This window comes from Heterocephalus glaber, unplaced genomic scaffold (genome assembly GCF_053883595.1).
Source record: "Heterocephalus glaber isolate CG9 unplaced genomic scaffold, H.glaber_assembly_v1.0 deba00001504, whole genome shotgun sequence".
NCBI lineage: Eukaryota > Metazoa > Chordata > Mammalia > Rodentia > Bathyergidae > Heterocephalus > Heterocephalus glaber.
This window is the reverse complement of record NW_028258324.1, coordinates 57,688,361-57,707,227: the sequence shown is the minus strand read 5'-3', so window position 1 is coordinate 57,707,227 and position 18,867 is coordinate 57,688,361. Positions and strand designations below refer to the sequence as shown.

The window sequence follows — 18,867 nt, the reverse complement described above, 5'->3', positions numbered from 1 at the left end:
TGATACAGGTAGCTTTCCCTCATTTTCTATTTTTAAAACAGTTTGTACAGAATAAAGATTATTTATTAAAGATTTGAAAAAGTAGTCCATGCAATTGTTCTCTCTCTTATTCTCCTCATTCTGCCTGTTACTTTCTTTTCTTCTCTTTCCTTTATCTTTTTTTCTGCCCTGAGACAGAAATAGGAAATTTTATGTATATTTCTTTCATGGTCATTAATTTATTAAGACTTTCTCTTCATGAATCAATTTAGTGATTTATATTGTTGAGAAAAATTTCTGCTTCATCTAAGTTTTCAATAAAGTCAGCTTAAAATTGTTTCTAGTATCTATTTTAAGAACAAGCCATATCTCTAATTATGACTCCCTTTTCATTCCAAATGTTATTTATGGCTATGTTATCTCTCTGGCTCTCATCTGTTTATCTATCTAGCAGGTTTTGGTTTTATCAATTCTTGCTAATGTTTTTGTTTTTTATTTCGTGGATGTTTGTTCTTAATACTGGTATTTGTCCCCTTCACAGCTATATTAGGGTATAAGTAACAAATAAAAATTGGTGTATATTTAAATTGTACACATGCTGATTGAAATGGATATTGTGAAATGTTCAAGCTAATTAACATTATTACTGATATTTCTTTTGTTGTTTCATTATTAGATTTCTTCTATTGTTCTTTATCTAGCTTCTTGATCTGTTAATATATTTTTAGAAATTGTAGTTTCAAAATATTTTGATATTTATAGGTAATTTAGTCCTTAAATATTCAGGGGTATATTTTAAGGTTTTTTAAAATACTTTTTAAAAAAGTATTTTTATTGCCTTCTAACTTAAATTAAATTTATAAATTAATTTATAAATTAAATTTATATGGTCAGAGACATGTAAAATACCCATTTTATGAAAATATTTAATATTTGATTTGTGTCCTAGTATATGGACAATTTTTATAAATGTTCAATGCTTTCAAACATTATTTTAGTTATTGTGTGCTAAAACTTCTATGTATCTGTTAGATCAAATTTATATTTGGCATTCAAATCTTTTCTATTATTGTTAGTGTTTTGTCTTCTTAATGTATACATTTCTGGAAGAAATGTGTTAAAATATCACTCGAGGAATGTGTATCTGTCAATTTTTACTTGTCATCTGTAAGTTTTACTTGAAATATTTTGAAGCCATGATGCTAGGCACACATAGGTTCATGGATGTTATTTTTCTGAGGAATTGTTCCTTTTGTTATCTAATGTGACTCTTTATCAGTATCATATCACTACTATATCTCTATTATATGACTTTTAGTTGAAATTCAATTGTGTCTTACCAGGTTTTTTTCTGATGCATCTGTTTTGTCCAATGGGCCAAATCATGCCATCCCTTGTCAATCGTGGAGAGTTTTTTTTCAGCATTTCTTTCTTTCTTTCTTTCTTTTTATTTAGCAAGATAGGAAACCACTAAAAGATTTGGAACAAAAGAACGACATGATGTGATACAAGAAAGGGCTCACTCTAACTGCTAAGTTATGAATAACAGAAGTGGGGCAAGGGTGGAAGCAGGAAATACAGTTAAGAAGCAAGTGTGATTATAATTGGCAAGAGATAATGGGAATTTACACTTTTTACAATGATGATCTAAGCTGTTTAAGACCAATCTTTTTGTTGAGAGCTGGTTAAACAAGACAAAATGTACTTTTTAAATGTACCAAAACCAAAAAAGTTAAAAAGCTCTTCAAATAGTGAATGTTTGTGGGTCCTAATATCTAGAAAAAGGAAGAACCTAGAGAATCAAATCAAACATTTTTGTGGCTTCCCCCTCAACACGTTTGCCAACTCTAAAACAGTGCAAAAGGGTGAGAAGCTACTTAAAGCTTGAGGGCTCAGAGAACCACTCAGAAGGCAAGGCCTTAGTAATCACCTAAGGTTTTGGTTCATGGACTAGAAGATAAGTGTTATGGGAGAAAAGTTAATCTAGAAATACACTGACCTTTGCAGGGATTAAAGTCAAGTTTGGAATAAATTCATTTCCTAGTTGGATTAAGATAATCTGAGATTGGAAATATAGTCCTAGTCTAGTTTTCTGCCTGAAACAAAAGTAGAAAAATATGACCCAAAGCAGCAAAATACTTTAAAAATAACACGGTAGATGATAAGATATGATAAATAAAAATTAAAAAAAGGAAAAAGTAGATACTAGAAATAAACACATAGGTGATATGGATAATGAAGTTATCAGATATAATTTTTTCCCATTAAGTTTATTGGTACATTTTAGGCATACAATAAGGTTAGATTCATCATTGGGTTCTTGTACCTTTACATGATGTATCTTGGTTCTTAGTTTTTCTCCATTCCCCTGCCCTCCCTTCACGCCCTCCACCCTTCCTTATTTACAAAGCCTTTGTTTCCATTTGTTTCTTTTTCTCACATTTTTTCTTTTCCCTTCTTTCCTTTCCCCTACCCCTCCCACTTCCCCTACTCCTTTAGACCTTCTCTTCCTATTTCACAATATCAATTATGCATTTTGATCCTTATTTACACTTTTAGTTTTTCATACCAGGGAAACTATTCGGTATTTACACATTTGTCCTATTTATTTCACTTAAGAGTATGGTACCAGGGCCGGGGATTTAGCTCAGTGGTTCTACTGCCTGCCTCACAAGTGCCAGGTTCTGAGTTTGATCCCCAGTACAAAAAAAAAAAGAGTATGGCCTCAATATAAATTTTAAAGTACTATATTTTAAATATCCAAGGAATTGAAAGGCAGGATTCAGAATTCCAAAGCAGAATTGAAAACTGTAAAAAAGAATCAAATGAAAGAATGAAAAATCATAGAAATAAATTGTAGAAATAAAATTACAGAATTATAGAATAAATAAATAAAACAAACAGACATATATGAATAAATAAATGAGCAATAAAAATACAGTAACTGGGTTTAATACCAGATTAGACATAGTTTAAGAAAGAACTCATGTTGTGAAAGACAGTTCAAGGAAAAAACATCACACAAGCATATGGGATGAAAGAATGGGTATTACACAAAAGAGTATAAAAGACATACTGGATTTATTTGTAGAAGAGAGAGTAGAGAGGGAGTAGGAAAGAGGCAACATTTGAAGGGATAACAAATAATGACTTGAAAGATATCAAGCCACATTTTAAAGAAGCATGAAAAATGCCACACACCACTCCCAAGCACATAATGTTAAAAAAAAATAAAAACTAAAGTCAAAGAGAAAATCTTAGAGGTAGAAAGAAAACAAACATTACTTTCAAAGAAGAAAAAATAAGGCAGCTGTTTTCTCAAAACAAAACAAAACAAAAACAATGAAAGCAAAAACATAAAGTAATTGTGTTTTTAAGGGCAAAGAAAGAATATAACTGTCAACCTAGAATTCTATACTCTGAATATGTCTTAGAACTGAAGCCATTCTCAGGCATACAAAACTAGGAAATAAGACAGCAGTAGATATATCCATTTCATAACAATAAATGTTTTAAACTTTGTATGTACCTAATGACACAATTCAAAATTTATAAAGCAAAATTTCTCAGATTAAAGGAAGATAGAGAAAAATTCACAGTCATGATAAAAGATTTTCACACATCTTTTAAAATAATTGATAGAACAAGCAAGTAAAAAAGCAACACAAATACGAAATGCTTGAACAACACAATTAACAAGCTGGACATTCCATCTTCAAATTTCTTTCTTTTTAAGTAAGTACAATTGAAAGATTACTTGATTTGGTCCATATTATATTATAAGACAAGTCACAGGAAATTCCAAAAGAATAAAACAATTCAGAGAATTTTCTTGGCAACAACAAAATACTAAAAATTTTCAAAGTTTAGAAGTTAAAAAATAAAACTTCTAAATATGCAAGGTCAAAGAAAAAAGTCATTCTAGAAACTAGAAAATATTTGAACAGAATAACGATGGAAATGTTACATATCAAAAGTTGTAGAGCCGGGCCCAGCACCTGGAAGGAAGCTCCCTGCCTCCATCCCAGGTTCCTAGGGCAGAGAGGCTCAGCTGGTCCCAGCACCCGGAAGGAAGCTCCCCCGCTGCCATGCCAAGCTCCTAGGGCAGAGAAGCTAAGCCAGTCCCAGTACCCAGAAGGAAGCTCACCTGCTGCCATCCCAAGCTCCTAGGGCAGAGAAGGTGAGTCGTGTGGGCATCAGAAGCAACACCCCCCCCCAATGGAAATGAGAAGACACATAAAAAAGTCTCAGAAACAGAGTTCCAGATCACCTCCAGCAACCCCAAAGGGAAACGAGATGGAACATTCTGATACTCAACCACCTGGACTCTTTGAACTGGCAACAAAAGAGGATCTGGGAAAAATGAAATCAGAAATAACTACTCAGATAACAGCAAAGATTTTGCTCATGGTGCAAGACATGATTAATAAATCTAGAGAGGACACAGATAAAAAAATAGAGGATCTGAGGAACATGATGGAATCCCAACATAGAAAACAAATGGAATCCATAAAACAGATACAAACAGATTTCCAAGAGATTAAAAACTCCACCAAAAGTCTGTGCAGCAGAAGGAACCAATGTGAGAATAGAATTTCACATATAGAAGATGAGATTGCAGTTAGTGAGGAGGAAAAGAAAAATTGCTTTAAAATTGTAAGGGAACATGAGAAATCAATCTAGCAGCTGCTAGACGATGCAAAGAAGAATAACATAAGACTGATTGGAGTCAATGAAGAAAGAGGAGAGAGTGCAGATGACATAAAAAAACTCTTCACAGAAGTGATGGCAGAAAACTTCCCAAGGAGGGGAACAGAACTTGACATACAGATAAGTGAGGCATATAGGACTCCAGCTAGCTTTAATAAAAAAAAAATCTACACATAGGCATATAATAGTTAGGAGTCCAGAAATCTAACAGAAGAATAAAGCAGTGAGAGAAAAGAAACAAATCACATACAAAGGAAAGCCCATCAGAATCATAGCAGACTTCTCAATGCAAACACTCAAGGCAAGAAGAGCTTGGAGTGATGTATTTCAAGCCCTAAAGGAAAACAGCCTCCAACCCAGATTGATGTACCCTGCAAAACTATCTTTCAAAATGGATGGAGAAAGAAGATACTTTCTTGATAAAGAGCACCTCAGGAACTTCATGAATACCAAACCAGCACTCCAAAAAATTTTAGACAATACCCTAGGAAAAGACAATGAGGATCACAACCCCAGGAAACCCAGCAGAATGAATCCATTGGGCATGACAAATTAAACGCAAAGGGGGAGAATTCAACAAAAAGAAAAAGTCATGACAAGGCTTTTAAAACTTTTAACTTCATCTCCCTAATGAGTGTATAATTCAATCTTATTATTGTACTGATTAGTATTTTTCTGATTCTAGAGTTGCACACCATTCCTTGTGCTATACTGGCTATTTATCATCTTCTTATGTCTACATTTTAATTGGGTTGTCTATTAATGAGCTCTAAGAATTCTTTATATATTCTGCTCATAGGTTATATGCATTGTAAATAGGGTCTGTTTAAGGACTACTTTTCATTTTAATGATGTCATTTAAAGTTCTAAATTTTGATGGAATCTCACTTATCAATGTTTTCCTTTTATACATCATGTTTTTTGTATCCTAGGTAGTTCTTGCCTACTCTAAATTCATAAATATTTTCCCTTATAATTTCTTCTTAAAGTTTTATACTTTTAGGCTTTCTTATTTAGGTTAATAGATCCCTTCAAGTTATTTTCATGTATGGAAAAAAAGGAGTTGAGATTAATTTTTTATATACAGATACCAGGTGTTCTAGTGCCGTTTGCTGAAAACACTGTCTCTTCCTCGGCTCTTGAATTGAGTTTATATTCTATAAAATGCTAATGTTAAATAATCTTTCAAAACTCAGTGGACTATATATGTGTGGTTCTATTTCTAGATTCTCTGTTTTATTCCAATGATCTATATGTCTTTCCTTACACCAACACTGCCTTGATTACTGTAGCTTTAGAAGAAGTCTTAAAATTAGGTACTAAATGTCTTCCAACACTGTTTTTGTTTTTAACTTTCCTAGGTCCTTTGTACTCCTACATAACTTTTAAATTTCAATATATAATTCTTCATTTATAGCAAGTATACACAGACCTGAATTTTTATCTATGCCTTGTGTTTTCTAATCCTGCTAAATTCAAGTACAAGTTCTAGGGGCTCCTAGAGATTTCTTAGTATTTTCTCTGTAGATGATCATTTCATCTACATATAAAGATTTTGCTTCTGCCATGCCAATCCTATCCTAGTTGTGTCATTTTATTGCCAGACTATTTTGGTGGGGCCTAGGTTTCAAAGTTTAATGGACAGATAAAGAGTAAGCATATCTGCCCTTGTTCCCCACCTGAAGGAGAAAGCATTGTATCTTCTCCATTCATATAAGGTGTTCTCACTGGAAGTATGGAGTACATGTCTTTAATCTGTTGAGAAGGTTTTGTTCTATTTCTAGTCTCCTGATAGCTTTTACCATGAACAGCTGTAGAATTTAGTCCAATACTTTTTCTCCAACTACTGACAGGATCATATGGCTTTTTCCTTTCCTCTGTTAAAATGATGACTTTTGGGGGTGGATCTTCCAATGTTGAACCAATGCTGCCATCCCTATAACAAAACCACTTTCTATATACTGCCAGATCTGACTTCTATGAGTTTGTTTTGTTAAACAAATCTCTATCTATGTTCATACTTTTTTCTTGTATTATCTTTATCCAGTTTTAGGATTAGCACAATGTTGAGTTCTTAAAATGAGGGGAGTAGTGTTCCTTCTTTTTTCTGCTTTAATTGTTTGACATAATTTATCAGTTAAAATGTTTATGAGCCTGCTGTTGTCATATAAGTAGGTTTTCAAGTTAGGAATAGACTTTCTTTAATAGGTACTATTCAAATTTTATATTTCCTCTAGAGTTAGTTTCATTAATTTGTCTTCCAAGTTACTTCTTAGAAGTTGTCAAATTTATTTCAAAAAAGATTTTTGAAATATGCTTTCTATATCCTTTAAATTCTGTAAAATCTGTGGTAATGTCTCCTAGATCTTGATATAGTAATTTAAAAAATGTATAACTGATATTGTGTAACAGGAAGAAAAGGTCTAAAAGAGCAGGGGAAGTGGGAGGGGTAGGGGAAGGGAAAAAAGGGAAAGGAAAAAATATGAAAAGAGGAAAAAAAATGGAAACAAGGTCTTTGCAAATAGGGAAGGGTGGAGGGGGTGAAGGGAGGGCAAGGGAAGGGGAAAAAAATAAGAACCAAGAGACTCATGTAATGGTACAGGATCCCAATGATGAATGTAACTGTATTTTATACCTAAAATGTACCAATAAAGTTAATGGTGGAAAAAAATATCCTTTTCTTTTAACGTCTATTTTCCAGAAAAAGTTATTAAATTATTGAAAGGATTAAATAAGTTAATATGTCTAAAATGCTAGAACAGTGCCTAGTTTGCATGTGCACATGTATGTAATTATATTTCTAGAGTATTTCATTGTATGCCATCAATACTGATTATATTGGATTGAAAGAGTATTAAGAGGAGTACGAAGATGTTGAGAATGGGGAAATTATTTGCAGCAGAGAAAAAAATCAAATTAAGCTTTGTAGACTACACGGTCATGGAGATGGGGATTTGAAGGAGAGTTGAGTGTAGATATCCAATAATGAGGATGCAGAAACTTCCAGGTAGAGAAAATAGTCTGTGTACAAGAGGGAGAGAGCAAAAGGCAGGATGTCTCCAGTGTATCATCATTTTGACTGGAGCATAGAGGGAGTGAAAGTTGGCACTAACAGGTAAAGTTATAGAGAAAATCGAAGCCAGACCATGGAACACTTTGAATGCTAGGTGGGGCAATCTGAGCTTCCTTCCATAAGCCTGGGGTGGGATGGGTTGGGGCATGGAAGGTTTCTGGGGAGGCAGTGTTGTAAATTGATCACTGTTCTTCATTGAGGCATTTAGTCTGGCATGGGGTGCAAGAGGACTTCCACTTTCTCCGGTCATACATTTCTCCATAAAAGTAGCTATCATTATTCTCTAACCTCTCATCTACTGTTTCATCTTTCCTTGAGATGACTGATGGTGAGACCATAGGTTCTTTCCCGTACAGGCCAGCACTTGATTAGCACACCTTATCAAACACATATTTCTGTGCTTCTTCCACATGCCATTTCTACACACACACACACACACACACACGTGTGCACACAGACACCCTTCTCAAGACTCTACTTTCTCAGTGGGAAATGGTGGCACATTTCTGTAATCTCAGAACTCTGAGAGGTTAAGTAAGGACAGGATCACAAGTTTGAGCCCAGCCTGGGCAATACAGAAACTTAACAAGACTTTGTCTCAAAATAAAAGATTAAAAAAAAAGAGCTTAATGTAAAGACCCTAGGGATAGAAAAACAACAAGAACAACAACAACAACAAAAACAAAAACGTGACTTTTTCTTCTTTTTCTTCCTTCCAGGCCTCCAACCTACTCCAGGACAGGTCTCAAACATCCTGTCTGAGTCATGTAACATGGAGAGAAAGTCTGTTTAGGTTCTGCTGAAGTCTCAACCACATACTGGCCATGCCCCACCTGCTTGTCACACTGCCCCTGACATTCTGGAAGTCACATTCCAGTCATTTCAGAACCTCAGTCCAGCTCTTTGGGAGCCATTTTTCATTTCCAGCATGAAAACATGCTGTTACAATGCTTGCCTTTTAACAACAGAGCTCCCTCTCTCTTTTTCTCTTTCTCTCAGATAGTTTCTTGATTCTTTCTTAGAAGGTATTTCATATCAGGTCACAGTTGTATTAACTTTCAAAGGACAACTGTCCAAACAGAAAGTTTCCTTTCATCACTTTTAGGTTATTGATGTCTTTCAAATTTGCTCCATTTGAGTTACACATACATACTCAACAAATGTTGAGCTGAGACCATCAGACTGAACCAAAAGACCAAAAGAATTATTCTCACTACATAGTTATAAGAAAATAGGATAATTTCTCAACCGCAATTAAACTATTCATCTTTTCCTTCTTTGGGATCCTAAATGATACCACATTCACTGTTGAAATGAATTTCACCTAAGTAAAGAATTAAAAAAATTTAAGAAGTACTTTAGCTACCTGTTGAGTTTGACAAAAACATTTATGTTTTAAACTTCAAAATAAAATCCCACTAAATGCCATTAAAGGATAACTTTTAACTATTTCTTCTTTATTTAAAAAGTATTATTTTCTACATATTTATATAGCTTCTGTCATCTTCTCAGTCTGAGACCTCTACCAATTGTCAACATAAGTTCAGCAACATTTCTGGGATGACAAATAATGACTATGTTTTTGTGGAATTTCCCCAGAAATCCTTTCCTTATTCAGTATGTCTGCATGGTTTCCCACTTCTTACCATCTGACCCTCTCCTCCCTTGCCTTTTAGGGCTCACCTCCTGCCTCTTTCTTCTCCAGAACCTCCTACACCCAAACCATTCTGTACAGGTTGCCATCCATGAAAGACTGACTCTTCTCTATCTCTCATTACGTACACTACCAGAATTCCCAAGGTCTTGGATGCTTGCCATCCCTTTACTACTTAGAGTAAGGTAGGACCAGTACCATGCAATAGCACTTCTGCAAAACTGTCCTGACTTCCTTAACCTGCAGCAGCTACTTCCTACTGTATCTTCCCACAGCATGTGGTTTAAAATGATTTCTGTATATTTCTATATCTCAGACTACACTGTACAAAATCTTCAGGGCAGAGATCATTTTCTCTGTATTTCCTAGATTCAGCTTTTTTTCTTCAGTCTTACATAGTGCTTACTACATGCTTGTAATTTGAATGCAACCAAGTTTCTATCAATTCTATGCTGCTTTTGAGCTGCTTATTACATTCTTGTCCCATATATTTTACTTTAAGTGTCCAAAGTTATTTCTTATGCATAATGTATATCATAAACTGCAAGTGGCCTTTTGCTTGACTCAACAATCCTCCTCTTCCACCTGTGCCACCTCCTCTTGAGTAATTCTATTGCCCATGTGCTTAAAAATAGTACTTGGTGACATTCCATGAACTCAGGAGGGTATTCAATAAGAATTTTTGGTTATTTAAAAATGGTAATTTTAAAGCTAAGGCTTAAAATTAAAGATGAGAGACTTGTTAAATCAAAATCAATCATTGTACAACATGATTGTAGATAGTTTTCCACACTAATCTCTGTCAATCTTTGGGTGTGAAGAGGGTTTAGGGAATTAAAGCTTGGTACTATCATGCTTCTTTCTTAGTTTTACATGATTTAAGAAGTTTTTCTTTTTTCTTTTAGGAATGATTTTTTTTTACTGTATATTCTTTTTTTGGTACATTTTAGTTATACAATACAATGACATTCATCTTTGGAAATATGCACCTTTACATACTCTCTTGGTTCTTATTTGTTCCCCCTTCCCCTGCCCTCCCTTCAACCCCTCCATCCCTGACTATTTACAAAGACTTTGTTTCCTTTTTTTCATTTTCACATATTAATTCCATTCCCTTAAGAAGTTTTTCTTGAACAACTCAGATAATAATGCTTCTTTTCATGAAGCAAAATACTATGAGTAGACAAAATGCTGATGGCTTGGCTTATATTATCTTATTTAATGTTTAAAACAACTTTAAAAATCCATTTTGAAGAGCAGAGCCTCAGAGATATAATTTAACTTTTCGAAAGTTGCGTGGTTTATAGATGGTGGATCTGGTATCCTAATAGATGATCACACAGACTTTGAATTATCCCTTCCAGTGACAAGTAAATCATCATCATTTGAAAATAGTATTTTTGTTAGGACCTTAAAAAATACAGAATGGAAATAGGTAGGTTTTGGCTTGGATGAGAAAAGGTCTTACTTCTTTATGATAGCCCTATTAATATTTAAAAGCCTATTGCTACTATTTCAATTAATTTTTTTAAGAACAAAGATCTTCAGGTCTCTCAGATCTTTCTCATGTGATTCAGCCTTGTCAGTCAATGTCCTTCTACACTTGATCTTAGGCAAAAGGCAAAGAAGTGATAATCAATGCCTTCTTAGAACTTGATGAAGCCCAGAGCGGGGTATAGTATCCCTGATGTGTTCTAACTGGTATAGACTTCTAAGAAGTTAGCACCTCCTCTGTCCACACACTTGTTTCTACTAATGTACTCTGAAATTGCATCAAGTTTCTTGGCAGCTAACCACTTGTTGATTCACCATACACTTGCTGTCAATTAAAAACCTCAAGTTTTTTTTTTACATAAATTATAAATATTATGAAATTTATAAACTTGAAAGTAACTTAGACTATAAACTACTATACTAATGTGATTTATTAATAGTAGCATATATGGGAGATTTGACCCACATTTAAAGAAAAGAAGTTCACAGAATACATTTTAATTGGTAGGTACTCTTACTTCTTTTGAAAAATCCCTATACAATTTTTTAAAAAATGGGTTAAACCAATCTGCCTGAAAATAATAAAGGCCAATCTGTGAAACTAGGAGCTTTATCACCCCTGGACTCTAATTTCTAAAACACTCCAGGGATTAACTTCAATCTAGGAAGCAGGGAACACATTTTTTATTATGCAGGCTGTTCTGGACAACCACTGTCAGGTCAAAATGTTTATACATAGGGCAGAGTCTCTTCATCAAACATGCACATGGAAATTATAGCATTTGATAGCTGCTTAAATTAAAGGAAAATAGCCATGTTGGGAAAGCAGGAAGTGCCCTACCTAACAAATAGAACGACCTATTATTTCAATTCAGAAACTTGCTAAACGCAAAGTACAGAACATCATAGTAAGTGCTTTGAAAGCTGCTAAAACAGTGGGATTCCTACCTTGATTTTTGGAAGAGAAGACACAGATTTAGATAAACAGTACTCTCATTATATAAAGTAATGATTAAAGAGCTCACTTTCATATTTATTCAACATTCTATGGAATAATAAAGATCACTTAGGAACAACATTATCTTTAAGTCACTTGGAATTTTCGGTAACCCAGGGGCCCCACGTTTCCGTATACTCTTCCATATAGAAGAATATTTACTGACAAATTTGCTCATCAATTCAGTCAAAAAGCATTATCAAAGTCAGGAAACTGTAATAATTGTGTTTGGCTGAAGTGAAAGTATTTATGGGGAAAGAGAGCTGATCAGCCTACACTGGTAGGCCGGGGCCAGATAAAAATGGGCTTTATGTTGGAGCTGAACATGTGACATTTTTCTGTGGCCACTGCCCTTCCCGATATGCTCCCGGTGACAGAACTTTCCCAGCACAGAACCCTCTTCACATGGTCTGGGGAGGCAGAGTACCTCTGGCCCTCTCACTCCCACGCAGTCTCAAGGTAGACACAGGACCTAGGCCTGGGCAATCAGAGGCCCCTATCCCTTAGGCCACAGTGATTGGTCGGGCAAGCAGGTGACCAAAGCCAGGCCAATCAGGGTCCTGCCTGGGCTTCTCTAAGAGTTACTGAGAAAAGAACAATTCTTTTCAGAGGGGCTGCTACACTGTCACGATGGGCTGTTGTGGGAGTGGGTGCAGCCCCATCTTCATGCCAAAGTGGAGACAGCCTGAGAAAGAAGCCAAGATGGACCTTTGATGATAGCATTTGTTACTGAACAAAGCCAGGTCTGCTCCCCTGGACTGCATGGTTATGCTAGCTAATAAATCCCATGTATTGTTCAGGTTAGTCTGAATTGATTTTTTTAATTTACATTCAACTTGGTTCTAACATTTATGTCACCACATGGAATTTGATATTACAACATGAATATAAAATCTTTATTGTATTTATTAGTATTATATATCTACATTTAATATATGTATATATGCTTTGTACACACATGCTTATATACTGTAGGTCTGTGTACTTACCATCCATCAATCTGTCCTTGTGTGGAGTTGGCACATATACATAAGTATTTAACACATACCTGTTGAAAACAGTTTTTTGAGGCCTCCACATTGCCGTAGCCTTAATTAGCAAATTCCAGTTCTTATTTAGCTTCTAAATTTGGATGAATATACAGATTCTGAAATTTACTATCCAGTGATATATTCACAAAAATAGAGAATGTTGCAATCTTAAACCTCACTTCCTACTTCATCTTCATAATTTAATGATGCATCCTAATAAATCATGTCTAAAGTAAATGTTCTAATTTTAGATGGTGCTACTTTTTCTATCAAAGCCCACTTTAAGGTAGGATCATTTCCAGTACACTTATTAGTAAAGACATATTCCCAAGGAGGGAAGTAATTTGTACATTTTTTTCTAACTGAACGAGGCCTTTAAAACAAATACTCATCTATGATGCATGGAGTTTATTTTAAAGCAAAAATTATGCCACATTTTTCCGTGAGTAAATAATTACATTTTCTACTTTCATCCTCCCTTCTCTCCAGACCCAGTATATGTGAATTGATCCACTGAAAAATTACATTGAATTTTCCCAACAATGTAATTAAATATAATAATGCAGTAATGTTATAGATGGGCTACAATGCAAACCAGTACATCTGCAATAATTTGACCAGTTAAGTGAGAAAGATTTCTTATTTTTAAAAAGTAATCAATTCTAATTTCACTCTTTCTGACTGATTGATCAAACTAGGTTTTGGGTGTAGCACTTAAAGCAGGCCTAAGGCATCAGAAAACATAATCTTTGCTCACTATGCTGACCCTTAATTTATCAATGTAATCAGAGGCCTGGCTGGAACTTAGATGTACAAAGTTAAGATTTAGCTATGAAAAGACACCTGATACCCATAGCAAATAGGCACCAGAATTTAAATATGTGCTTTGTTTCAGTGCATTAACAAATGGGGCTAGGGAAACTCCATTTAGAATTGGGTCAGTTCAAACTCAGTTTAGGAAATTTGTTAATGTTTCTCTTATACAACATACTTACACTTTCAGAAGTAAAACAAGTAAGTGCACTTTCTTTTCTTATGCCAAATGTCTGATTGTGTGTGTGTGTGTGTTTCCATGTTTACATTACCACATTTAGTAATAGCTAAATCTTGGAAGCAAACCTATATGTCCCTCAACAGATGAACGGATCAAGAAAATTTGTTATTTATATACAGTGGAGTTCTACTCTGCCATAAAGAAAGAGAAACTTGAGCCATTTAGAGGAAAACAGATGCACCTTGAGAACACAATGTTAAATGAAATAAATCAGGCACACAAGCCTAAATATTGCATAATTTGAGAAACTCAAATTATAATAAAGAGCAAAATAAAAGATTAGATAATAGGAAGTAGGGAGATAGATCTTTCTCAAATGGGAAGGGGATCAGGAGATGGAAAGGGAGGAGGGGAAGGGGCAGGGGACAGAAAAAGAATAAAGATGTGTCATGTACATGTACTGATTCCACACAAGGAATGTAAATATGATATACTGCAAACATGTACTAATGAGAAATTTAAAAAAGAAAAAAAGAAGAATTAAAGACAAATTGGAAATTATCTTATCTTTTGATACCTAAACTAGTGGTTTGCATCTTTTGACTGCACATTAAAATCAACTGAGAAACTAAAAAATATGCATGCCTTGATCCACCTCAGAGGATTCTGATTTATGTGGCCTGGGATGGGGCACAAACACTGGTAAGCTTCTCCAGTGATTCCAACAGGCAGCCAAGTCTGGGAATGACGGATCTAAACTTTTCTAACCCTTTAAGTATTATTTAAAGATAGGTATGACAGTCTACTTGTACATGAACAACTGCAAATTACCTCATTTCCCAGGTTTTGATTTCCTTGTCTTTAATATGTGAATAATGCTATACACATATGTCTCATTGAATATTTTTAAGGATTACCAAGATAAATAATGTGACCTAGAATAATGCTTAGTTCAGCAGGGATTGATTACTCAAAAGCCTACAAAGGGATTCAGGTAGGCACTGAGGCTGCATCTAAGATAGGAAGGGCCAGTAGGGACTGTGGCAAAAAGGACTCAGTGTAAAAGAGTCATCAACTGCTTAGTTCTTACCAACTGTCAGGTAGAAGCATGGATCAGTGCTCCTAAACCTTGCTATTTTCTAGGAAAAGAAAAAAATCCAAATATTTCAAGTGTCAAATGTCCTTACTTTTAAAGTAACCAAACAAAGCATGCCTGTCTATTAACAATTTTCTACTTGGGAAAGTATTAATTCCCTTTTATCCTATTACAAGCACACTCATGTTATGTGATTGTGAATGGTTTCATGATTTTTTTCTTGTTTTAGGTTAGCTTTAATTAAGTAAGTAAGTGTTTATTTGGCTTCTCTGCCAAATATTACTTCCTATGTAGATCAAGGATTTCTAGCTATGACCAGGCATTAATGAATCTATTCTAACGTAAGAGTGTAAGGGATCTATTACTCTCCAGATCTCATGGTTAAAACTTGTCCATCATGCACTTTTCCCATGTAGAAACAATTTTATCTTCCAGATCTCCTCTCAAAACAATATATCTGCCCTGTAATACTAGAATTATTTCTTCAGTTTTAATTCTCAGTGTTTGTTACAGCCATAATTTAATATTTTTCTTTGTCTTTTCTGGACATAACAAATGCTACCTCTAGCCATTTGAATGACACCAATAATGCTTAATTTCTTAATAAAAATACCATGTTTTGAGGGATGGAGGGGTTGAAGGGAGGGTAGGGGAATGGGGAAAAAATAAGAGCCAAGATGGATTATGTAAAGGTGCAAATTTCCAATGATAAATGCCATTATATTGTATACCTTAAATGTACCAATAAAATTAATTTTAAAAATACATGTTTTCTTATTATACTATATCCAGTTAACAGCATTTAGCTTCATTTTTGCTGACATGTATCACTTTGTTTTCCTGAGGTAGATGTGAATTATATTGAGTTCTTTCAATAAGAGACTGAAAGTTCTCATTTCCTACTGCAGCAGCTAACAATGGAGGTCATGGGTTTGAAGTGGACTTGCTAAGAATCCTTATTACCATTATAAGGGATGAAGAAAATAGAGGAAGTAACAGCTTTTCTGTATGAATTATGGGGTTAAAAAAAACTGTTCAAAATTTTTAAAATTTAACATTTATTTGAGGCCTACAATTATTCAGTGTATAGAAGATTTTGGACTCACACAAAAAGTAACAAGAGGGACTCAAATGAACTTAGAGTGAAATATGAGATTGTGACAGGCATCTTCTTTTGAATATACCTCCAACAGAATTGTATGTGAGATTAGTTAAGGTTTTGTTTTTCACTGCTGGAGATCAAACCCAAGGCCTCAAGCATGCTAGTGCTCTTTGGCTGACAGACATCCCCAGCCCTAAAAAGGTCTCCTGAGAACAATAAGTTGATCTTGAAGACCTCCTTGTATGAATGCAGGCTTAACCACATCAATTAGAAAATATCCAGGGCTGGGGATTTAGGTCAGTGGTTCTTCTGCCTGCCTTGCAAGGTCCTGAGTTTGATCCCCGGTACCAAAAAAAAAAAATCAAGATGCCTAGGGTAGATGATAATTGATATTTGAGTTGGTAATGATAAATAATTATAAATGATAATAAGTTGATTCATGATTGATTTATAAAATTGACTCCCACTGGCAGACATGAGAAACAATTAGAAAACTTTTCTGTAGAACATCGCATTTGCAGAACTCCCCATTTCACTTAGAGAAAGGTGGGATGATTGGCACTGGGAACATACACTTCTTGGAGGGCAACATTTCCCTTATCCTCCTATGGGTGAAATCAAATAATAAAACTTATAGAACTTATCAATATGATCACTTATTGTATATGTACACAAGTGTTGCTTCCTTGCTTCATTTTTCTACTTCTATCTTTTCTTTCTTCTTAGTAACAAAGAAAAAAGTAAACATTCAGTGCTATGATGCAATCAATTGTGTGACAGAGTAACAATTAGTAATTACCATTCTCTTAAGTTTTCTTAAAGGTATTATTTTAAAACATGACAACTTTATTTCTTTACAAGTAGCATATACTATATGAGTACTTTATGTACTGTATTTAAAGTAGGGTTCCTATTAGCTGATCTTCACAGAATAATAGGAAGCTGGAAGCAACCTGAGACAGAATCTAGATTAAATTCCTCATTTAACAGAGAAAATGATCAAGGCCTTTACTGGCTAAGTGTCTTCTACAACAGCCAAGATTTAAACCCAGGTCTTCTGACCCTAAGTTAACAGTTCTTACAAGTCTACTAAACATCCAACTTAAAAAGACAATACCACCCCAAAAGTCTGTAATTCTTAGAATGTTTAAACATGTAATTAATAGGCTCAAAGTTAAAAAGAACCTTTCCATTTGGTGAAAAACTTAGAGTAGTAATATACAGGTTAAGAAATGATATTTTTGTTCACTTGTTTAAATGTTCAATCAGTAGTTTTGATACAATATACAACCTGTAGCCCTTAAGTCTCATCATAATAAGGCAAAAGAGTGGCATTGAAGAAATTTTGTTCTTTCTCAAAATGATTAATTATGATTATCAAAGTTCTGATATTCATATTCACTGCCAAAAAATAGATTAGACTGGGATATTGAATGCAGTGTTATAATGAATATGTTGTGAATAGAACACATACTTGGCATCAGAAAATTCTGAGGTCCAATCCCATCCAGCTACTTCCCAACTGGGTGATTTTGGGGAAGCATAAACTTTCTAAGTTCTTTATCTGCAAACTGGGTGTATTAGTACTTATGTTACAGGATTCCTCCGAGGATGAAATAAGACAATGTACATGAAAAATCTGGATCTAAAGCTCATGAAGGGCTAATGTCTCATTCCTGAAATTTTAGCATCAATTGATAAGTTGTTCCTGAGTCTTCTGAGTTTGCTGGTTTTGGACAGATCCAAAGCTGAACACCCTTAAAAGAATACATTTTTATTTTTAAGATTTGTTTCACACAAGCCATTCAGTTCCAATTCTAGTGTCAATTAAGAGGCTCTCCCCTTTCATATTTATTGCTGGTTTATAGTGCTCAACGTGAATTTTATATCCCTTGGATTGCCTCATTTGGCATGCATACAGGACTTACAAAATGCTTGTTGAGTGAATGCCACTGAACTTTCAATGTGTTTGGTTTGGTACAAATATTCACACAATGAAACATACATGAATGTAAACTTCAGGGGCTGGCTCTTGGCTCATTTTGTTCATAGCTATATCCTCAATGCATATAGCAGAATCTGACTTGAGTGTTCAAAAATATTTGTTGAATAAATAAATGAAAGTGTATGTGTGTAACATCCCATTCTAGACACTATATGAACCATACTATTAATAAATAGTTCTTGCTTTTTTTTTTTTTTGGTACTGGGGATCCAACTCAGGTCCTTGGGCTTGCGCAGCAGGCAGCGAAACCACTGAGCTAAATTCCCGGCCAGTTCTTGCTTTTAAAATCACTAGTTATACCAATGCATTAGAGAAAAGACCAAAAAACAACAGGACAATTTAAAAATTGTCTGTATTTCCACCATCCAAGTGTTCAAGTTTGCTCATTATTTGCAACTATCACCATTAAGAGAGGAAACTTGAGATACGTTCCCAAACTAAATTAAAATTAAAAGTCCTGTTCTTGAAGAATTTCCTTGAAAGCAATGATACCATTTGTCCTTACTGCCAAATCAAAAAGATATTTTTTCATGTTTGTGACCTTTCTGAAGTTTATAAACACAAAAAAGTAAATGCTATTCAAGTTTTGTTTGGTTTACCTCTCTCCTCTGCTCAACCACAAGTTTGTTGAGATTAAGGACTATGATGAAGTTATGTGTGCATCTCCAGGATCTGACACTGTCTGACTTATGTGAGTGCTCCAATGTTTAATGGAGGAAAGCATGTTTGTTT

At 34.6% G+C, this 18,867-nt stretch overlaps 1 protein-coding gene across 27 annotated transcripts in view; it reads right to left on the bottom strand.

Moving 5' to 3' along the window:
* The window catches only part of Fxr1 (FMR1 autosomal homolog 1), an 877,806-nt gene that overhangs the window by 245,021 nt on the left and 613,918 nt on the right, over positions 1 to 18,867 (bottom strand). The window contains exon 22 of one of the 27 annotated variants that reach the window (XM_087186580.1): positions 1,320 to 1,449. The exons of the other annotated variants lie outside the window; for them this stretch is intronic. The gene's annotated coding sequence lies outside the window, so the exon portion shown is untranslated. The remainder of the gene's footprint in view (positions 1 to 1,319; positions 1,450 to 18,867) is intronic. 27 annotated transcript variants of the gene reach the window in all.